Source organism: Wyeomyia smithii, chromosome 2 (genome assembly GCF_029784165.1).
Source record: "Wyeomyia smithii strain HCP4-BCI-WySm-NY-G18 chromosome 2, ASM2978416v1, whole genome shotgun sequence".
Lineage (NCBI taxonomy): Eukaryota > Metazoa > Arthropoda > Insecta > Diptera > Culicidae > Wyeomyia > Wyeomyia smithii.
In genome coordinates, this window is record NC_073695.1 from 48,159,510 (window position 1) to 48,183,781 (window position 24,272).

Consider the following 24,272-nt stretch of genomic DNA (forward strand, 5'->3'; position numbering starts at 1 on the left):
TTTCTGTTGAAATTTTGTGCAGTATTAGTTAAACTTTAGTTCAGTTTCAGTTCAGTTACAGTGGGGCTTCTTTTAAGTTTTAGTTCAATTTTATATAGTTTCGATTCAGGAGGAGTTGGCAGCACGGCTGATTGATGGTACGTGCTCTGAAACTTTTCCGTTAAATTATTGAATTTCAAGTATTTTATGCAAGCAAATTTGCTGAAAAGTGAAGAAAAGTTATCAGTGATGTTTTTGTAACGCGGTAATAATGAAGTATCAGTGTAAATGCGAGTACTTCTAGCGTTGGAATGGCCAATTTATCCACGCTTAAAAATTGCCAAATTGCAAAGCCAGGAAAGTTGTGCAAGTGTTAGTGCTAACTCGGTGTTTCGCTCTGGCTAGCGGTGTGTTAAGGGCTCTTCCCACTGCTTCCGTTCCGGGACCGGGCCGGGACCGGGCCGTGGCTGTTCCGCGTGTCGTCCGGGCTCGTTTGAGATTGATTGCATGCGTTCTTATGAACGCATTCACACCGACGCGCCGTGCCCAGACCGGGGCAGCGTTGAGTTGCCGTCGTGCTGCTGCAGTGCGAGAGAAAAACTATCGTTGCCGACGATACTTTGTGTTGGCCGGAGAGTGCACGGAAGGCACTCGGGTGGATGCGTGTATGTGTAGTGACATATTTCGCGCGGAGTGAGCTGCGGTATGAAAAAAAGAGAAAGACGTTCTTTCACATACACACATCAACATTTCTCAGCCAGAGCGCAGCGCAGGCACGGTTCAAGCACGGCGCAGTGTGAATGCATGAAAAGTCCCGGACGAGCCCGGTCCCGACCCGATCCCGGAACGGAAGCAGTGGGAATAGCCCTTTATGCACGTACAAAAGATTGCGTGGTGATGTTAGCGAAGAAGATGGCAGTTGGATAGCATTGTGCTATGGTGTAGCTTGGTGCTGCTCGGTGTGCATACTATTACCGACGAAGCACAAACACCAGAATGATCTAGATGAGTATAAGTTTTGTGTCTAATTTTTTTTTTTTTTTTTTTGAGACTGCTTAGGCACTCGGTTTTGTGTGGTAGCTGTAGCGGGTTTCGGATTGCCCTTTTGGCAAGAGTATGAATGTGATAATGTGTGAATGATCTGTTTGGCGTACGAAGTTTTTTAGGCATGTAGAACATTTTTTTCATTGCCAAGCTGCCAAGCTGGGCTGCCGGGTGCGATGAATCTCGGTTTTTTTTTGTTTTCAATTATGCGCTGCGCGTTTGTTTCCAGTAATCGACAAGTGCGTTCTCGATAATGGGTTGAAATTTTGTTTCAATTCGTGTTTGAGGCGCAGGACGCAACACAAAATAACACTTTTGACTCTTTTTTTGTTTTGAACTGTTTAACCGCGCATGACGAGTAGGTCCCGTTAGTATTTTGAGCAAGCCGAGAAAAATTTGACTTAATATATAATTTCATATCATTGCTCATTACGATATAGGACAATATGTTCGGATGCTTTCCTGAAATTTTTCAGAACAAAGTTTCTGTGCGCTTTAGTTTTTCGATTTTTCAAGCTTTTGGTTAAATGTTGCAGCTGAATAGTTTTTATAATTATAAATGATCGTTGTAGCAGCGTGACATGAATACACGACAACTGTACTATGATAAGTTAGGCGGTTTGAGATCGAATTTAGGAAAATGTTTTGGCTCAAGTGCATGTTAGCTTTGGATGCATGAAATTTTGCCAGTTGCTCAATTTTGAGAGTGACACTGAGTCGGTGGCCTCTCATTAAGTTAGTATTACATCATCAATATCCTTTCTAATAACCCCAAGCTTCGGTGAAGATGGGCGTGGCCAGCAATGATGACTATCGGGCCAACTCCAACTCAGATTGGTTTAAATGTTACTCCCAAACATTGTACCTCATACATTCCGAGTGGAAGCGTTAGTCATCAGTCTGCAATCTACGAAATATACCGTGCTTACGCTACGCTAATTTTATATAGTTTCGATTCAGTCTAAGCTGAACTCACTTCGAATCACTTTTGGTTAATTTTTTGTTTAAATTTTGTTCAGTTTAAGAATCAAAACAGAGCAGTATAAGAACCAATTTCTGTTTAGTTTTAGTTCAGCTTCTAGTACAGTTTTAGTTTGATTTAGGCTCAGTTGTAGTTCAGTTTCATCTCAGTCTTAGTACAGCGTTAGTTCAGTTATAGTTTTAATTCAGTTCGTGTTCAATTTTTGTTCGGTTTTCATTCAGGTTCCAGTCAATTAAAGTTAATTTTGAGTTCAACTTAAGTTTAGCTTCAGCTCTGTTCTAGTTCAGTTTCTATTCAGTTTTAGTTCAAGTTCCTTAGAGTTTTGATTCATTTTTTCGAACTTATTGCTATTTTTAGCAACGGCTTTTACACGTTAACATTCAAGTTCATTAGGGTAGACAATATGTGCAGCAGGGGAAACGAAAAAAAGCGAACTGTAAATATGATACAGATTTGAAAAAATATACCACATCCCGACGGGACTTGAACCCGCAATCTCCCTGTCTCCGGCATGGTGTTTTGACCAATTAAACTACGGGGGACGGTGGTACTGTTCCACAATCTATATGCGTATCACATTCCACTGCCGACTTATTCTATTGCTCATCCCTAGCCATACACACTGCTGTGCAAGCGTTATTTATACGACTGAAAGGAATGCCTCATCACACACAGAAGAGTCAGCTGATGCTGATAACTCTTATAGACCTGTGTGATCGAGACCAAAGTCAGTCTGAGTCTTGCTTGCAAGTGCGACACAAGAACGGAAGAAGCTCCGTAGGTCTAAATTTTTTCGAACTAATTTCTATTTTTAACAACGGCTTTTACCCGTTAACATTCAAATTCATTACAATGTGTGCAGCAGGGGACGCTTGCACAGCAGTGTGTGTAGTTAGGGATGAGCAATAGAATAAATCGGCAGTGGAACGTGATACGCATTTAGATTGTGGAACAGTACCACCGTCCCCCGTAGTTTATTAGGTCAAAACTCCATGCCGGAGACAGGGAGATTGCGGGTTCAAGTCCCGTCGGGATGCGGTATATTTTTCCAAATCTGTATCATATTTCCAGTTCGCTTATTTTTCGCTTCCTCTGCTTCACACATTGTCTGCCTTAATGAACAGTTCTGATTCAGTTCCAGCTGAGTGTAAGCTAGGTTTTAGTTCAGTTTCAGTCCAGTTTCAACTCGGTTTCACTTCAGTTTCGGTTCAATTTCTGTGTAGTTTCAGTACAGTTTGAGTTCTGTTTCAATGCGGGTTTAGGTCAATTGTACTATAATTTCAGTTCAGCTTTAGTTCAACCCTAGCTCACCTTTAGCTTCATGTTTCAGCTCAGTTCGTGTTTGGTTTCTACTCGATTTTAGTTCAGTTTCGTACAGTTTTGATTCAGTTTGCGTTCAGACTCAAATTAGTTTTAGTTTTATAATTATTACAGAGCACTATACAAAACGATTTCTATTCAGATTTAGTTCAGCTTTTAGTACGATATTGATTTAGACTCAGTTGTAATTCAATTTTATTTCATTACTAGTTCAGTTTTAGCTTAGTCTTAGTAATGTTCCAGTTCAGTCAGAGATCAGTTTCAGTTTCGATTGAGTTCTATCTGAGGTCAGTTTTAATACAGTTTTAGTTTAGTTCCGTGGAGTTTCAATTCAGTTTCTGTTCAGTTTTCATTTAGGTTTGGGCAATTAAAGTTAATTTTCTGTTCACTATCAATATCGATATCAGTTTATCTTCAATTCAACTTCAGTTCCGTTCTAGTTCAGCTTCAATTTAGTTCCGTATAGTTTTGGTTTAGATTCACCTTAGTTTATGCTCGGTTTCATTTCAGTTTAAGCACAATTCAATTCAGTTCCTGTTCAAATCTGGATCAATATCTGTATAATTTTGGTACAGTTTCAATGCAGGTTTGGGATAATTAAAGTTAAAATTCAGTTTCATCTCCCTGGTAGTTCAGTTTCAGATCAATTCCAGTTCGTTTCCTATTCAGTTTTAGTTCAGTTCTGTATAGTTTCGATCCAGTCTAAGTTCTGTTCAGTAATTCAGTTTAAATTTATTTTCAGTTTAGCTTCAGCTCAGTTTTAGTACAAATTCAACTTATTTTGAGTTCAGTTTTCGTTAAAGTTTGCGTCAGTTATAGTTAATTCTCAGATCGTTACAGATTAGTGTCTATTCAGTTTATTGTAAGCTTTAGTTCAGTTCAATTTCTGTATAGTCTGCGGGTTTGGGTTAGCTATAGTTGAATTTCATTTCAGTATCATCATCGATTTCAGTTGAGGTTTCAGCTCAGTTCCTGTTCAGTTTCGGTTCGATTTTTGTTTAGTTTTAGTTCAACTTCAAGCCTGTAATAATATCAAAATCAGGGCAACTGCAGTTCAACTTTAGTTCAGTTTTAGCTTCAGTTCATGTTCAGCTTTAGTTCAGTTTCATATAGTATTGGTTCAGTTTCAAATCAGATTTAGACCGGTTTTGGTTAATTTTTATTAAATTTGAGCTCAATTGCAGAGAAGTATAAGAATCAATTCCTGATCAGCTTTACATCAGCATCTAATTTAATTATAATTCAACTCAGGCTCAGTTATAGTTCAGGTTTAGTTCAGTTTCAGATCAGTCTTAGTTCAGTTTTCATGCAGAATTGGTTCAATTTGCGTTCAATATTAGTTAAGTACCAGTTCAGTTTAATTTCGGTTTCAGTCCAGTTTCCACTTAGTTTTAGTTTTGTTTACATTCAGATTCTGTTCAATTTTGGTGGTGATTTGAATTGCAGTTTCTGTAACAATTTCCGTTCAGCTCCAGTTCAATTTTAGTTTAGCTTCAGGTGAATTACAATCCAGTTGACGTTCTCATTCTCAGTTCGATAGTAAATTTCAGTTCTATTGTTGTTTAATTCCGTTTTAGTTCAGTTTCAATTCATTTTGTTCCACTTTTAATGTTTCCTCTAGTTCGTAGGCGAATTTCCGGGTTGCCAGATAGTGTGAGAGTATAAGCTGAAATTTAGCTTTTAATTAGAATTATAACCATGGTCCATGGCATTTTAATCATGTGTTTTGGCTGATTTGTTTCAAAGATTTGGTACATATTATTTCACTGCTAATGATTTGTTCAGCTAAGAGAATCTCTACAAATTAATATTGTAACGTGTAAACTAAACGATAATGACAAACCGAGTTTAGGCTAATCGTTTCCTGCAGACCGTTAACTTTCACAGAAGCTATGACTTTAGTAATTACAATAATCAAACCGGATTTTTCATTATTACATGTTGTTAGTAAAATTACATGTCAAGTGTAGAATTACTGACGGGAGTGCTTCAAAGGTTAATATCATTAAAGTTTAGCCTTCGGAAAAAAAACCAGTTGATCCATAATGCAATGATTGATTTGTTTTACTTATAATTTATATTTGATTGCACCCTGTGTGTTAATGATTGATAAATCTGCATACCTGGCAGCTCTCCTGCCTATCATGTTGTATAATCAGCAGTACTACCAGGGTATTAATTAGGACTTCCGGCTCTTGTAAGTTGAATTGCAGCGGCGTTTTTAAACTGTTTGTATTTGAACTAATTGTTCGAACATGAGCTTTTTGTTCATTACAAACTTAGTTTTAACAGCTTTATCTATTTTATACAACCAGTCCAGACCATATTTTTAACAATTTTTTTTTTATCTATTTACAGGTAAGCTTCTACTCACCAGTTATCGTACGTACTGTAAGTCTCTTTGTTTTTAATTTTATTTTCGATAATCCGTAGAAAATCACGATGGAGTTCGATTATACAATTTCATTGCTGAAGATGTTTAGTTTTGCTTTATAAGCCCTCGGCAAAGTTATTAACCTCTGGGGAACGCCTCAGGTGAAAAACTCTAGTTTGAACTTTCAATACATATTGTACACTGACTTTATCCAAAAAAGAGAGAACAACGAATAAAATCATGTTAACTACTCGGAACTTCCCGCAAAGTGGTTTCTTTTGTAAGATAATACATTTTTGTAGAATATTATATTAAATTTCTTTAACCTTTTTGTTCGCCAGCTCGATCAATGCTTGTTGTGTACGTGCTAGAAGATTGCATGCAAATGCCTGCCGGTCAGTGCCTGCCACCCGCCAAGCAAAACTAATTTAGCGTAAAAAAATGTGTCCCATTTGTCGACGACAAACTTTTTACCAGGTCTCACGCATATGCTTCTGCACCTCGAAAAGACCTCGTGCCTGGCACGTTGTCGCCCACTCGACGTCGTGTTCCAGTGATGGTTACTGAACTTTTTCCAACTTTCCCCACTCCAGCCTTAAACCGAAGGCCCCCAAAATGCGGTAATAGGTTCCTAGCCATATCCGTTTTAGCTCTCCAAACTGCCACCCAGTCCACACGCCATGCGTGCCCGTGTTTATTGTGATTCCTCCATTGTTATTATTATTTTTATTATATTTCAGTTTAATTCTACTTCTTTTATTATTGTTTAACAACTTCGGTTCGCCCCAAGCCAACCGCTCCACCCCCAGTTTGGGCCGCTTCTAGAGAAATATTTAGGACAGAAAATAGTTTACCCAAAAGTTTTGCCTTTCCCTGACTGTTTGAAGTTTTTGTTTACACCCGTGCTCCTGCTTCTTCTCCTCGGCACGAGGAAGAGGTTGCGACTAGTGACCCCTAGTGTACACCCACGCACCGCAGCCTACCAGATGGGAGATTTTTATTTTCAAAGCTTCTTCCCCGGCACTTCTTCTCTGTGTGCCAAGAAAAAAAAACACACGAAGAAGTGTATGCTTATTACATGTAAATACCAAACAAGCGGTGATGCTCTGCACTCTTGGCCAGACCGCCAGTCTTGGCTAGGAGTAGGCAGAATGTAAATATTTTCGTTTACAATCGCGTACGTGCTCGGATATTGCCCTCTGCCTGCAATCGGGCCCCGGTTACCGACAGCCGGCGGACAGGGAGAAGATACACATTTGGTTGTAAGGTCTATTTCAGAGATTTTACATTAACAATTAACCGTACCGGCTTGGACCGACTTCGAGCAAATGTCATCCCGAAGTATGGGAACGAAAAAAAAAATCGAAATGTACCCGATTAATACATTTCAATTCTTCCTTACGTTTTTATTATTGCTTATTAATAATATTACCGATTGTCGTCGTCGTCGTTGTTCGCGACCGCACGAAATTTCCGATGATCTTTGGTACGCCGGTTCTTTTTTTCTTCTCAATTTCTGTGCTACGTTTGTCGATTTCCTTTCGCCAATTTCGCCGGAGAGAAATGGGAATGGGAACAAAAAGCAAACATAAACAATTGTATCAATGACAGTTTACGGTTGTTTCGATCGGTTTCCTTTTCTGGTGCCGTGTGCCGTGTGCGCAGCAGACAGAAAGAAAAGTGTTTCCTTTTTTGAAGAGCTGCGGCAGGACCCCTGGCAGGCAGACAGGTCGCCGGGGTCCTACACAGTGGAACAACAACAGACACTCTACACACAGCGTGGTGCTCAATTTGCTCACTGCTTTCGCTTTGGGTTGATCTCGTTTCGGGTCCCGGGGGTCATTGCTACTGTTTTGTTTGTTTTCGCAATCAGGCATTTTGGGTTGGTGGCTAACGGATGTTGCCGAATTCAGAGCCGAAGTTCAGTGACCCTTTCGGCAAGGTGCACTTGCTTTTGCTTCAGGGGTTTTTTTTTTGCTTCGGTGGATTTCGAGTGGCGGAGGCGCTATAAATCACGTAGGGACATCGTGGGACGCGACATGTCAGCTCGGTGCACCACATTCCTGGTGGTCGTGACATTTTTTTTCTGTTCCTACCAGCACCGGGCGATCCGGTGTGTTTATGCAAATAAATTTATCGATTTTGCTCCTTCGTCCATACGTGGCACACATCTCTTCGCAGGTAGATGTGATATTTTGCGCGACGCAAAAGCATAAATTTACAAGTCTGCTTGTCTCTCCCGAGGGCTGTACCGGTTGCGCGATGGAATCGATTCTGCGGCTTCCAGAACAGGTTTATGATTTGTGTGAAACCAGACCGGGGCCAGGTATCTTGATCGTGATCTTTCTCGGTCTCCCCGACGGACGGCGGGCAGCGGCAGCAAGGCGTCTTCTCAGACAGGGGAGTGGTTTGTGTGTATTAACATTTTTATTGACAATTGTCACCGGAAACGAGCCCGCGATGAGAGGTGATGGCTTTTTTTCTGCACTGAAGAGACGAATTTCGCTGGCCCTGAAGTTATCGTCAAACTAAATCGGAAAGCCCACAAATTTCTGCTGCAATCTTCGCTGAGTCACATTTCCACCGCATCTCCGATCAATCATTTCGACATTAAAACAACAGAAACCCTTCCGAACCCGTCTGAAACCAAAACTTTTCACACGTCAATCACTGTGACGTGCCGACAGCTGGGAAACCTCCGCAACTGGTTTACCCCCAAGCCGGGTCTCAATAGGAGATGCTAGGTCTTCCTCTAAGCGTATAACCACATTGTGTGCTGGATCGAGAGAACGCACACAAGAAGAGACGAAGACTATCGATTTCGGGCCTCCTCCGGCGGCGGCTGCATTAGGCAAGGATGACTTCCTCTCGGTGAAAAATGACACCACACTTGAGTCTGACATTGTCAATCGTCTCGGATCTCGGTTACTTGCACCAAAATTGGTTCTCTTTACAGCCTGCAGTCAGTAGGGGAAGAAAAAACTATTGTGCAATGACGAAACGAAAACTAGTGAACAATATTCTACTTTCTTCGTTATGCCCTCCAGAGGGTCTATCTTCCTCCCGGGATCATTCACCTCCCCGGTGAAGAGGGCGTACGAGGTCCGCGAAACCACGAGACGAACCTGTTCAATATATTTTTATTACCCTCATTCATTCTCAATTGTTTCTTGATTCTCTGCCTTGTCTGTATATCGTATTCCTCGTCTCAACGGGGCCCGGAACCCATTCCTGATCATCGTCTGCACTAATGTAACAAACCACTTCTCCCACTGGGTTTTGCTTTTCGGAAAAATTTACGAGCTATTTCCAAACTATAAGATATTTAAATTCATTCCCCGTACCGTGGCCTGGCCTGGGCTAGCAGGAAAAGATCTGTAATCTGTTCTTCGAGCTCTCGCATTATTAAAATTCAATAACACCGATTACCCACCAGGTTCCAGCAGCGGCGTCCGCTCCGGACTCCAGGGTCAGGTGATTAGGGCACAACTAGGAAACCGGGAAAAGGAAAGCGATAATCTCATACATGAGGCTAATTTTTTATGTGAATTTATACGCTTTTCAAGTTTCTGCTTAGCGAGATGAGCCTATGCATATCTTTCCCCCTTTGGTGGAAGAATAGTAAAAAGAAAGGAAAAGACATATTGACTGAGACTAATTTGAATTTAGTCCGTTAAATCTTCTTTTTCAAAGGTTCAAATAGGAGGTGCAATCAATTCTCAAAATTTTTTTTTTTCGAATAATAAAAGAATCGTGGTTTCTTTTCGAAACACGCAACGGTTTGATAGTTTCCGTGATCTGTGCGTTCGCACCCTTTCTCCGGCCGTTCTGTTCTTTCACCTGAAAGCAAACCGGCTTGAAATCCGGCGTAAATAACCATCGCGAGAAAGACAGTCAGAGAGAGAGAAGAAAGAAAGGAAAAAAAAAACGTTCCACTCGTCGAGATAACGACGAACTGACATAAATTATGGTTAAATTATAGCTTTAATTTATGCCTGAAAAAAAAGCCTCTCGCGGGATCCCTTCGTGCAGGCTGTCCATGCGATAACCACCACCACCACCAGCGTGCGCGTACCGGACGGTGGCCTGTGCGTGAGTTCGCCTCGAAATAGTCTCCAGCAACGCGAAAACCCTTCGCTCTCGGCACGACACATCCGACAGAATCGTCCTCGTCCTCATATTTATCATCATCATCATCATCATCATCATCATCATCATCATGATCATAATAGTGAAATTTGACCTGCTTGAGTTTAAGTGTGTCCCACTCTTCTTCGCCTTTTCCGGCCTTCATTTGACTTCAATGTTTACCGGCCGGATTACCGTCCCGGACCGGGGCTAATCCATTCGGAATTGCTTCTCGTTGCGCTCGCTGCCGCTGTGGAATTGAAATTTTAAAAGTCGTCCGACCTTTTGATGTTTGCGGATTAGATGGGGAACGAAAAACCCAGTAATCGATATGTGTCAGTCGGGAAAGCTGATGAAAATCGGTAGGTTCTTCTGGTTTTCTTTTGCTTAAAGTCTAGTCTGAATTTTCGGCAAAAAAACAGGTCGCCATCGTAGATGCAATTTTTGGCACCCAAACGGTGTGGCGATCGTGTTACTTTAAGCTGACAATTGACTGGCACAGGCGGACCGTTGAATTAGCGTACAGTACAGCTAGCAGCAGCAGGTAGCACAGCCAGAGTGGAATGACTTTCAAGTGTGATTAAATTTCCGGTTTGTCTAGGTTTGCTTCTTTTTTTTTGGAAATTCTGTCTACAAATTGGACTCGTGGAGCACAACAAGGTTGCACGTTCGGTCAATTCCTGGTAAACGATTGCTGTAATGTGAAACTTTGCTTATTCGACACTTTTTGGTTGAAATAAATGGAATTATTGGCAATAGATTCCAGCAGTTTTTTAAAGTGAAAGTAAAACCTTCCTTAAACAAATTATAGGCAACGTATATGCGATTAACAATAAAAATTGTCTCTAATTTTTTTTGAAAAAGTCGCAGCCAATGCACTGTGATCCAATTTTTTTGTATGTGTGACCCTCATAATCTCAAAGTGTCAAAATTTAATTAAAGTTTTCTATAATAAAAATAATAAAAAGAACTAACTTTTTTGTATCAAGAGATAGAGGAAGAGTTCATTCGGCAACGTTTTATCAAATATAAAAATATGAAATCATACTAAATAAACAAAATTTCTATCTTCATCGGTCACAGAATTATAGAGTATTTTATATGGAAGTTACTTAAAATTGAGTTTTTTGTACTTAACTTATGTTAATTGCATTAAACAAGAATGTTTTCTATTGTTTCTATCATTTTTAGAATTTGTTCAGGCATACAAAACACACGTTTTTGCCGAAGAACATACATCTCCAGGACTTTTCCTTACAAAGTTACAGCATATTTTAACCTTTTATTTTCGATATCGTGGGAACGTATAGGGTAAAATGGAGCAAATAGAAACACGATGGCAATACTTAGAAGGACAAAAACTTGAGCTTTACTCAAGTAATAATACGAATGTAATTTATAACAGTTTAAACTTGACCAAAGCTTCTAAGTTAGTACTTGACCTAAGCTTCAAGAAATAGTATTCTTATCATGCCTCCACTTGGCCTTTTTTACACTATACGTCTTCAAAGTTAGCGAAGTAAAGCTTAAATAAGCTATAATTTTGGAAGAAAAAGTCCATGAGATGTGTGGTCTTTGGCAAAAATGTGTGTTTTGTGTGCCTCAACAATTATTTAGAACAATGATTTCTTCCAAAATGTACAGACAAAAGTTAAGTACATAAAACGAAATTTTAAGTAACTTCCACAAAAATACTTTATAACTTTGTACCCAATGAAGATAAGAGTTTTATTTTTTAAGCAAAGTTTCATATTTTTACATTTTCTGAAGTTTTGCCGCATAAACTGTTCCTCTATCTCTTAGCACAATAGAGTAAGTTTATTTTATTTTTATCATAGAAAGCTTTAATCATCTTTTGACACTTTCTAATTATGTGGGTCATTCATACCTGAAGACATTAGCTAGGAAGAATGCAGAAGCCGCTAAGAAATTAAGTTCCTCTCGTTTGCCCCTTTGAACCACATGGGAGCGTCCGAAACGTCGTATTTAAAAAAAAAAATCATTGTACCGAATATTTATAATACTGCAAAGCCGAAAACACAAAACTAAATATTGGCAATGTTGAATCATGATTTTGTTTCTTAATATTTTTTAACCCTGCATATTGCTGAGACTTTTTTAAAGGTGTCTAACCCAGGGTTTATTTTTGGAAACGGAGCATATTGTTTCGGAAAATGCAATCTTTGAACAATTTTATCTCAAAAACTATACTCCCTACTACAATGTTGTACATAGACTAGCTGAAAAAAATTGATTTGATGATTAGAACCGTACAACAAGGTGGAGCAAAAATTACACTAAAGGCGCTTTTTACGCGGTTTTTTATGCGGGTTTTTTTTTACGCGGATTCCGGAATTTACGCGGTTTTTTACGCGGATTCCGGAATTTACGCGGTTTTTTACGCGGATTCCGGAATTTACGCGGTATTTTTGTTGCGCACATTTCGGTTTCTCCTTGCTCGGATTGCAGAATTTACGCGGGTTTTTATCACGCGGATTCCGGAGTTCACGCGGTTTTTTACGCGGATTCCGGAATTCACGCGGTTTTTTACGCGGCACGTATCCCCCGCGTAAAAAGTGACTTAAGTGTATTTATAAAACTTATAAATCCATATTTTTTATTTAAATTATAAGTTTTGACTGCCTAAAAACGATTTTAACTGTAATTTAATTCAGGAATGCTTTCGGTGAGCATATCTCATAGTGAAAAGCAACTTTTGGTGACGAGAAAAAAAAAGTCTTCACGGACTAGAGGGGCCCATCGAGTCGGGGGGCTCGGGGCATTTGTCCCCTTTGCCCCCTAAAATCCGGGCCTACCGACAGTAAGAATCGAAGTGGACTAAAGTACGTCGAAGGCGTCTAATCAGATGTATAATTGGATGGAGAAACCAAAATATTTTGAAATCTTGTAAATATTTGACTGAAATAATGTAATATTTGTGTAGCTGCTTGAACATTTCAAATAAAAAATATATTGAATATTTTTAAAATTTTGTGCCAATAAGGAGTTGATACCGAATTTCAATTTGCACACATAGAAAGCTAGCATTGAGCGACCAATCAGAAGTCGAAAATTGCCTTACAACAAAGCTTAACAATTTTCAATAATAGATTAGTTCGCACATTTGATTTTGGACACATTTTACCCCTGTTCCGTTTTTAGATTTTCACTTCACACTTCTATGTAGCGTAATTTCCTGAGAGATTTAGTTCTACGTCAAAAACTATCGATATTCTATGCTAAATTTCACACGAAGAAAAAGAAATCGTTACTTATTTCCCCTGTATTTGCTCTTTTTACGATGGAAGCAGCAGCACTGTTTGTCCAGTCAACCTTTCATGCAAACTTTCATGCAATCCTTCATGAACCACGTTTATTCTCACTTGACGTTTCTTCCTTTTATTATATCCAGTGTACACTAAGTTTTTTTCCTACGCGGATTCTGGAATTCATCCAGCTCTTCTTCACGTATTTTCTTGAAAAGTTTTAGAGTGTCTAGTGAGTTTACTTAATTCAATTAATGAATATTCACTGATTTGGCCTAACCTTTTTATATTGTTCCTTCATTTTCAGCTCTATTTGCAGGTGAAAATAACACTACTCTTGTTTCTTTTTAGAAAATATTTAGGAAAAATGATAAAAATGAAGTTTAAGCGGATTAAAGAGATCAGGCGTTTTTTACGCGGATTTCGGAATTTTCATGGTTTTTTAGGCACGTATTAGGAACAATTTTGCAAGTAACTAATAGGTAACTTATAAACTGCCTCTTGTCTGTGCAATACTTTTCTATGGCAGCAGCGGTTCAATGTTATACTATCACACTTCAATCCGTGCCATTTTTTATACCACTAAAATCACCTTTATTTACGAGCTGAAGATGTTGCAGTGTTGCCGATTTCCCGTGGTGAAATTCTTGAATAATTGTATCTCCAAAAATTTTATTTTCTGCTCAAATGTTGGTTGAAGAAAGTTGATTTGGAAACTTTTAAAATTTGTCGCAAAGTGGAGCAAAAATCCATATTTTTTATATAAATAATACGTGTATTCAAACCAGCCATTAAACAGCCTCGCAATTCAGCTAGCATTATTCTTTAGGGTTCGGTGCTAGTTAGGGTCGAATAACTACTCATTTTTTACTACATGCAAGCGTGTATATTCAACCTTTCGATGGTTACCAGTGATTGGCTACGATTATTTTAAACTGATTTTGTTTTCTTTGTAATCTGAATAACTGTTACTTGTTGTTACTGGCTACCTACACAGATTACGCTGACTTTACTCTCGAATTACCAGTGATTAATGAGAGTTCTTCAATTACTTCTCTGTGATCTTTTGATTTTATTGAGTACCTTATTATTCATCAGTAATCATGTATGATTATTTATAGTTACAGTTTAAGATATGGCATGTTTCACTCACAATAAAATCTAGCATAATTCATCGGAAGGTCGTAAATATGAATAAATAATCCAGTGAGAGTACTATTTTTGCTTTATTAGTCAACTGGCTAGCAGTACCCAATCTGTTTTAGGCAGAGTAGGCAGTGTGACTTTGCACTCGTATCCAAGTGAGTTTTAAAACTTGCTTGCACATTTATTTTCGGTTTGCACGTAAGCCCTACTAACAGTGCACTACACTTGAGTTGGATTTGAGTTTGAATCCTGCATAACAACAATTGTATAAAAATCGAATTGCGATGAAATTCGCGCCGCGTCTGCTGCAAAAGCTTGTTGCATTGTCCTTTGAAAGCATAAAATCGATCTAAAAACAAAACTCATCGCGTTACATTATCGCCTGCATCGCTGGATACATCGTGCACTGCATGCATTGCACGCATTTAAACTCAATCGATCAGAGTGTGCGGTGCAAAAAAAACTCAAGCTATCGAGAGGAAGCAGATTCAAGTTGGATTCAAATCTGGAAAAGTGTTACTCAGTTCAACTTTGCACGAGTTCATGCCATCACTGGTTTTAGGCACAGTTTTGACAATCAGTGTCAAAACCACAGGCCTGTGACGGAAGCGATTCACCCAATCCAAAACAACCTCTAAACAAAGTTGTCTTGAAACGAGATTTTGATTTGCAAGGAGTCGTTATTTTAACAGCAGTAACGTTAGGATGCATTTCATGCTTCAAGATTCCAGTCTGTTCAACGTTTCTGGTCAAGGTTTATCAAACAAACAAGAAGAGCTCCCATGGGTTATAATATGCTTGAACTTGTTCTGTGAATACTGTTGATGGCTCGTATGTAAATTTTTGAAAATAAAAATTTGTATGTTTTCACAAGGCGAAACTACCCCACAAGGAAAAAAATGTTCTTGGTGTTGGTGTAGCACCAAAACTAGAACTACTGCCGTGTTGATTATCAGTAACTATTTTTACTAACTCACAACTCAAAATCCTTACACTAGAGGATGACTGCTTCGGTGTCCCACCTGACCAATCTACCGATGCGGAGTGTGCTTCTTCGCCTTCACCGACGAAGTGCGCGCCTTTCGTGCGAATATTTGAATAGTAAATAGGCGCTACGGTTGGTGTGATTAATGGCGGGAAAATGTGGTGCCGGCCGGCTGTAATTGGTACGACGCCACCAACTGACCGTGCCGCGTGTGTGTCATATACGCTATCCTACCTCACCCAACGTATTTCGCTCGCACGAGCAATTAAATCGAGTGTCAACTGCACGGCACTTAGCGGCGATAACTGACCTGGCGCTGGAGCTGACTCACTCCGATGCCGGAAGAAGAATTTGAATTTCACCGATCGCACATAATACTAGGTAATAGCCACACTCGACCTGGAGATTCTAGCATAACGAGATCGAAGGAATCCAAACTCCCGTGCCTGCCTGGTGCACAGATGACACCCATTCCGAGTTCTATAATTACCATCCTCGAACCGTTAATTAACGAGAGTCCTCGGGAGGGCGAAGTTTGTTTTGGATCATCGCAGCGTCGATTCGTCGTCCCTTCCACTGTTGCCGTGGCGTTAGAATGCAAACTAGCGAGATACATATTCATGGCGGTACGTGCGTCCGCACAGCTAGTTAGCGAACGGTTTAGCCTTGCCTCCCATTTCTCGAAATGTCACCGCCGCCACCGTGCGCGAAGGATTAATTAATTAGCCCAGACGCACGCTGATTCATCGCACACTCGAGTTTACGGGGCGGACTACAACAGCACAATGCCGGACTGTATCCACCTCCCAAAGTGTATACGCAGCAGCGAACAACCGTTCAGCTTAATTGTGCGTAACTTCAAAGCGATAACCCAAGCTAAACACCGAGATTAGCCGATAATAAAAGTTTTACTACCTTTTACACGATTTTGATTTTTACTACGATGTCTTCCCCTCCCACCAGGAGGAGGCAATCGAATAAATTACTCCACGCGATTGCCAGCCGCGGAAGTTCGCTTGACCAAGACCAAAACCGAGCGCGTCGAAAAACGGTGTAAACGTTTTTATGGCCTGCTCTCCATCGACGCGAGCAATTCATCATCATTCCTAGTCTCTCTCGCTCTGTTTTTCTCTCTACATTTCGACCGACGTCGAAATCCTTTTGCCACATCAGACGATGTAAAAAAAAAGGAAAAAATGATGGCGCACCCCTTCTGCCCCCTCAATCAACTGAACGAGTATTTACTACATATTATGATTATGGATATCCTCTTTGCTACCTAACCCGCGTACGATACCCCCACAGCACCTGACGGCAAGCCGCTTAGTCGAAAAGCTCGATTGAGCGAGCAGCCGCAGCGATTTTCGCTGGCACCCCAAAAATAAATGCATGTGGAAAGCGGGATTCGGCGAGTCGCGAATTTTACTCGGCAAAATATGTACAAAAATCGAAAGGGAGGGATATGTGGAATTATAGATGAATACACACGCTGAGTGGCTACACGGAGCAATGAAAATTGAAAATAACGAATGAATGAAAAACACCGCTGCTGCTGCCGCCGCGGGAATCCAGGGCGACCGGCTCGAGAGGAAAATCGATAATGGCCACCCTCCGTTTTGCATACTCCGTTGCTAATGGTATTCGTGTTTTATTTTTTTCATTTCATCCGTCACATACCAGTTGATGCAGCGCTGCGACGTCATTTTACCCTTCTCGGTTCGGCTTCCAAAGCTGGAATGGTGGAATGTGATCGGCGGTGCTGTGTTGCAACTGATTGAACCCTCTTGTTTGCCCTCTTTGCAGAAGCCGAAAATAGTTTCTGAAGCAGTGTGCATGTTTTTTTTTTGAGTGTAACTCGATAAAAAATTTATCTCACAGTAACTAAACGTTGCAAGCTTTCGTGCAACAGTTGGGCTTATTTCAGACCAAAGTTTTGATTTTATTTTGGGAAAATTTTCACCAAACGTTTCACAACAACTCACATTTGCTTAGAATGAGGTAACAAACACAATAAAGTTATTTTCCTATTTCATTCTTCAGACAATTGACAGTAGTTAAATTTATTATTATCATTTAATTTTTCGCCATTATGTAGAGTGAACCGATTTACGATTTATTCCATAAAAGTGAAACTTACGTGAAGATTCCTCAACAATCGTCGGTGAAAACTTTGCTCTTTGCGCAATTCGTATTCCAGAAAATTATCACGTAACAGCACTTCTTTAGTTCTTGTACAGCTACTTAGAAAGTTATTTTTAAAACCATATTCTAATTTCACATGAGAGGTTCGCTTTCATAACTCAATGTACTTTAAAAAAAAACAAGTATTTAAATGTGGAATGGTCCTTCTTACAGCCTTCATGAAAATATGCTAAACAAGCGTTAGGCTGAAGAAGCGGATGTTGAAATTTTGACTAAAGAGTGATTTTTCTCAAGAAACAATTTCTACAGTTACTCAAACAACAGCAACATTATAAAGCAAAAAAAAAACAAATCAAATTAACTATCTAAAATTGGTGATTAGAGGGATTTTTGGAATTTTCTTTTGAATTGAAATCATCCACAAATCATAGGATGGAACTAATGTTAGTGAAACGAATCTGGATCCACCAAGGTTGGGTGATGCGATCATTATTTTAGGTACTCTGTAATCCTTCAGGCCACCGTGAACCAATATTTATGAAACCGTATCATATCATTCGTCCCGAAAAAAAAATTACGATGTATTTTGCGGTGAGAACAGTAAATTGTTGTAACCATAAAAAAAAAACATTGTATTTTCACTGTAAGCCCGCAAAACGATATTTGTCATTACCTAGTTTAACAACGTTTTTTGTTGTTGAATTTTCCACCAACAATAATTTTGCCATGAAAAACATTGTCAGTGACTTCTAAATTTAGGGAAAAACTCCTAAAAAAAATGCTGTTAAGATACATAACAACCCCCCTTTTTCATGGTAAAAATGGCAAAAACCATGTTTTTTATTGTTCTGGATAATGATATTTAATGTAAAATTGTTGTATTTACAATGAAAAACATAGTTAAATTATGGTATAATTATGAACAATTACAGTAACTTTTAAGGTTGTTTTGATGTTTTTTTTTCGGGGTGAAACGCAAGCCAAACCTTATACAACAACCGTACACCGAACGCGAAAAATGGTAGTTTTATTCGTTGTGCTACTAGCAGAAAAACACCATGAGATACATTTGAACATCGCACTATTCTATCGCATGAGCATTGAGCTGTTGAAGCTATTGTATTGAAATAGTCATACTGGGCACAATCATTATAGAGCGTGCGAAATTAGTATTCCATTAAAGCTAACCAGAACTAGTTTTCATCGCATGTAAATTATTCACGAACGCGAATTATAAAAAATTTTCCACACAATGACGCTGATACAAGATTTGGTCATGAAATCTTCAAAAATATTTATATATGATTAACTTTGTCCCTCTCTGGCTCGAATGCCGTTATGGTAAAAGGCTATCAACGAATCAAGCCATTTTGCGATGTCTTCACGTGTGCAGAATTTTTAATGAGCCAGATAATATGCCATCGAAAGAAACACGTGATTTTCGGATGGCGCAATATCTGGGGAAGCATTTCTACGAAAGTTTTAACGACTTTAGCAGTATGAGGCCGAGCGTTGTCGTGCATTAGAATCACTTGTTCGTTCCACTGCTGATATCCCGTTAATAAAGTCCATACCTAGTTTCCTAGTGATGACTTTATCAGGTTTCAACAGCTCATCATAAATGACACCAACTTGATCTAATCAAATACACAGCGTAACCTTCCCAGAGTGTATATTCGATCAAGCCGACGCAAAGAATAATGACCACATTTTCCCTAGGACTTTTTTCTTTGGGTTACTGTTATGGATTAAAAATTACAAGAGTTGTGTGCAAAACCACGACCGCAAGGTAGACGTAGACCTGCTTAATAAACTTCAATAGTATATGCAAGCTGCACTGCTAGTACCAAACAAGCAAAGAAAAAAGGTGTATCCTTCAATTTGTTTGTTTGGTTGGTCTAACAAGGACAGTTGTTGCATCTTGTTCTTGTTGAATAGGAACTCAATTTAGTTGCTCATTTTCCTGAGTTGGACAAAAAAGTACCGTTTGAAATCGTTCGAAAATCGTTTGTATCATTTGAAACATTCTATTCCTTTCAAGTTCATATTACATTAGAGTATTGCTTTGCTCAGCGAAAACAGAAACAAATAAATGAAATCTAGGTAGCAATTTCACAGTTTTACATAGGCAACCATTGAAGTGTCCTAATTTTGCTGTAGAATGGGTAGAACAAAATCAAATTGACATTGCATATATAAAATTCTGTGGAGAAAAATATTATAAGTGAACTTGTTTTGTTATCTTGAATTTTTATTCCATCCAACTATGAAAATGCATTGTTTTACTTAAAAAAATTATGTATATCAACGGTATCCAATGTATTAGCTGTTTGTCTTATTTTCAAAAAAATTTTAATGCAGAAAATGTTACAAATCACAATTAGCAAGAATAGTCGTAAACATAAAAATTACCTTATCAGGTTGAATGAAAAACGGAATAGAATTGAGTTATCATTCAACTTAAGCTCAATCCAAAAATTAAAACAATGGACAATATCGCCGCTTGAACTCTCCACTAGTTTTGTCACCGTTTTGTGAATAATTTCCTCCGTCAAAAAAAGAGGCACTAAATTTCCTCTACAGCGTATCGTCTAAAACACCGACTATTATTATCCATACCAGTCGCCGGCCGAATCCCAACGACCACACATCCGTCGTAAATTCCGTGCTTTATGATCCATTTATAACAAACGACCCACGAGAAAGCCCGTATTCTTTCCCCGGCGTTAGCTTTCGATCGCTTTTGCTAATCGTGTAAGACCACCACAGCCTCCGTCATTGTGCAGATCGGTGTAGTATTGGAACTTCCTCGCTTACCTCATTATCACTGCCTCCATCTACACCACCACCCCGCCAGTAGTTTCTGTGCGGTAGTTGCTTTGTTTTGCGCCCAATAAATATGCATTGTTATTGATTTATAAATAATAATCGCGCTGCGCCCGGTTACAACGCGCGTGTAATTCTACCCTGTACCTACTTACTACTCTCCCTCCGAGACATGACAGCAGCCTGCAGCAGCCGCGAGAAGATTGCCAACTAATTTATTGTTATTGGCCGCAGAGTGACCGCACTGCACCCGCGCGCGTTCCTAAACGGGCAGGGTAATTAAATTACCATACGTACTTCGAAGCGGAGTGCGGAATGCGCGCACATATATTTTATAATATGATATATTTGTTTACTGCTTCGGTTAATGATTCTTTTTTTCTCCTTTTCTATTGCAGATGCAGCACGTGTTGAGACCCGTTCCCGACTGTTTACGTTTGGCAGGCAGATTCGTTGTCGCTGGAAAATGTGTAGGTTTGTTCGGCTTCGCCGAAGGGTGCTAATTTTGACACCTGGATAGAGTCCAGTTTACGACGAAGACATAGATGTTGTTTCTTCGTGGGTAATCAAAACGGTTCATCTGACCATCTGCTGCTATACTGCTGCTACTGCACTCGACTCGATTTCCGACTTCCTCCGTAGCATCGAAAATTACACCCTCGTAATTGACTTTGCGCACCCACTTGAAAGCTCCTAAATTTCCACTCTCACTATCTCATGCAGCTCGAGTACAAATTAAGTCATAAAGGGTAATAAAGGCAAAATTTATTATCATCTCCGTTCCGTCGGCGTGGCACACAACGACGTAGCCAGAACTCTCGAAATCGATTCTTGCCGGTTCACCGCCACCCAGCCAGAGCGGCAGTGTTCCCGAATATGGTCATAAATAAGCGTTCGGCTGCTAACGTCGACTGCGCCGCTCTATTGCGATGCCGTACCCGTACCAAACCGTAGCTCACTGGCGGCCAAAAAACGCACAATTTATGGCTTTAACTTCAATAAATTTGATACCCGGACGGTTCCCCCTTATTCGCCTCCCGGTGCCTCCCCGGCTCGGTAACAGAGCCACTTATTACACACACACTATCCTTTTTTTTTTTGCTGCTGAGGAGCAGCAGCAAAAATAAAAAACTGCTGCAACAAAGCTCACTATTTTGGCCAACCCTTCTGGTTTTATGTGACGCAAACGATAATCGTCCACAAAAGAGTACCGATAAAATGCGGCATAAATTTTCCATCCCCCGTCCTCGTTCCATACGTAAACAACAATCGATTCGATCACATTGCGAATTTTGGGCAAGGAGGGCGTGTTTTCGCCAACATACAACCGACTCTCACATACATGTTTATCCACTCAGGCTCACGTGTCCTCTTGTAAACGGCCATGCTGACGAGTTGTGATGAAATAAACACACACACACACACACACACACACACACACACACACACACACACACACACACACACAAACACGCACAAGGACACACGAGTGCCGACGTGTTCCGGATGCTGACCGCGGTTAATAACTTCCGACTCGGGCTCGGATCAGCAAAACTGACCGTCTGTCTCCTGCTGCGAGCAGCGTCCCGTTCCATTCAGGACCGGATGATAGTAAATATTTTCGCTCACCAGCATCGAGCAGCACCGGCTTCATCAGCGTCAAGTGCCAGGGATTTGTGCCGTTGACCGAGATCGAAGGTCAATCAAAACAGAGGCACGCATGCATGCATGTGCACCACCCCTCAGGCTGGTTTATCGGTTTGGGTTTTCGGTGTATAGATTTGGATTAGGAAAATAATTGAGTTATAAATTGATTGGTGGTGGGGTAAATCACTGCCGCTCACCGTCGTCGGTGTGAGTGTTTGTGTGTGCAACTGGTGGCTTAAGTGGGGTCGATTTTGCCACCTAGTGAGGTGTCAAAGTCATATTAATTGAAAAAAAATATTATGGTATTAAATTTTACCATAAAATTGGGCAAATAATTATAAAAGAGGTCAAACTCGGAATAAACTTTACATTTGAACTATTCTCAGTTTATGGAGTGAAAATGTTGCTAAAAAAGTGAGCTATGAGTCGTATAGAATTCCCAACAGAAAGACACCAACTGTTAAAAATTGTTCAATACAAAACTGCTTTATACCAACGAGCGTACGGAAGTTTCACAACACGAATGTATTTTAACATCATTTGTACTGCTCGGTAACTGCAACTGAACCTGGCAATTCTCAACATAATTACGACAACCTTGCAAAATTTCGTCTACCTTCATTATGTCTGCGCCAAGGAAAATATAAGGGGATACTAAAATTTTGCACAACTTTGTTGAACGTCAACTTAACTTTTTACTAGTGTTCTTTTGGGAAAATATGACCATCAAAAAATTACAAGTTTGAAAAGAATCATAAGTATTGTTCAAGAGACTGCTATTAGAACTCCGTTCAACACAATTTTAAAACAACATCGCGTGATCATTGAATGTTGTACTTAACTCAGCTAGGCCTACCTAATTATTTTTTCTCATCGATTAGGACCCCGTTCTTTTTCATTGGTTAACTCTTTTTTTCCAATATTTTTTCATGATCACATTTTATGTTCAATACGTATGCAAAGTTTGGTAAAAATCGCTTCAAGTATTCAAAAGTTATATTGGAACAAACGTACATACAAATGTTGACTTTCATAGAAATAGATTTATAAATTTCTTCGGGACATGAGGTTTCAATGCATTAATCAACAATTTGGAGGTAGGAGGATATTTTACTCCTAGTTTTGAATCACTCCCAATTTTCGCCAAGTTCCAAGTCGCCATCTTGAATATAAAAACAGAGGTCAACGACATGTTCCGATCTCTGGACATCAACTTCTGGCTACCAGACATGACCGAAAGCGGAAAAATCAACAAATCCAATCCAATAAAATATTCCCATAATACACGAAACACTTTACTTCTTCATGAATTAAGGCAGGGGCAGTTACTCCTCTCCATTTACAATACGTCTATAACCATCTCCTTTGAAAAGGGAACTCGTATGCCAACATACGTACAAACATACATACAAAAATTGTCTTTTATATTAAATCATACTGGGCATAATCATAGTAGCCCGCGCGAGGCCACCCACTATGAGAGTAAACTAAAATGCGCGTGAACCAGTCCGCTGATACGATGATTGGTCTAAGCCATCAATTGAGCATAAAAATTAGCAAAGTTCCATGTATTCAAAGCCTAAGAAATTTCAAAAACTGCTAATATGCATCAGAACATTGAACAACATTGAGTTCCAAGTTTATTGAGTTTTGCGGTGTTTGTCCAGTAAATAGTTAATGGGTTCAATGATGGCAATTTACGTCACGGGTTTTTTTTTTTCAACACGTTTTACTCTGTCAAAGCCGACGTTTTAAGGATATATATCCTCCTAAACTGGGCAAAAACAAAACACGGGTTCTCATTCTCGTTCTAAGTTTATCAACAAAATGTCAAACTAATCACACTTAGAGTATTACCGGTATGAACCCGTATCACGTCAGCTCATAAAATTCCAACATAAATAAACAAATTAATGTTCATATATAGAATTATTTGTCCAAAACATATTCAAAAATCACACTGAGCACAATCATAATAGCGCATCATACCGTGGGCATTTGTTGATTTTTAAAACAAATTATAAATTGAAAAATTCCTGAACACGCTTCATAATTGAAACATGATTTAACCAAGGACTCATTAAGGGTAATGATTCACAAATGATTAAACTATGGAGTTAAAAAACCAATTTTATCCAGTCACATTAAAATAAATGTAATATTCTTACACCTTAGAGCGAAAATGTTATGACGTAGTAAAGTCTTTGTTATAAATTAACATATTATAAATTAACATCAAAGTGTTGAATAACGAAAAAATAGTTAAAGAGGTTGTTTATAAGAGACGACCACAAGGTTAACGTAGAATTACGACAGCCTGTTTTATGTCAATGTATTTCTTGCAATAGGTTCTGGAATACGATCGGTTTCTAAGCGGACATTGCAAATATTTGCCTAAAATGCGGGCCAATATTTGTTTGCCCGTGTAATATC

General features: G+C 39.4%; 1 long non-coding RNA gene across 1 annotated transcript in view; it reads left to right on the forward strand.

Moving 5' to 3' along the window:
* The window catches only part of LOC129724463 (uncharacterized), an 88,225-nt gene extending 66,680 nt beyond the window's left edge, over positions 1-21,545 (forward strand). Inside the window, exon 5 of the long non-coding RNA XR_008727926.1 lies at positions 20,591-21,545. This is a non-coding gene — a long non-coding RNA (uncharacterized LOC129724463). The remainder of the gene's footprint in view (positions 1-20,590) is intronic.
* Positions 21,546-24,272: the final 2,727 nt, after the last annotated feature.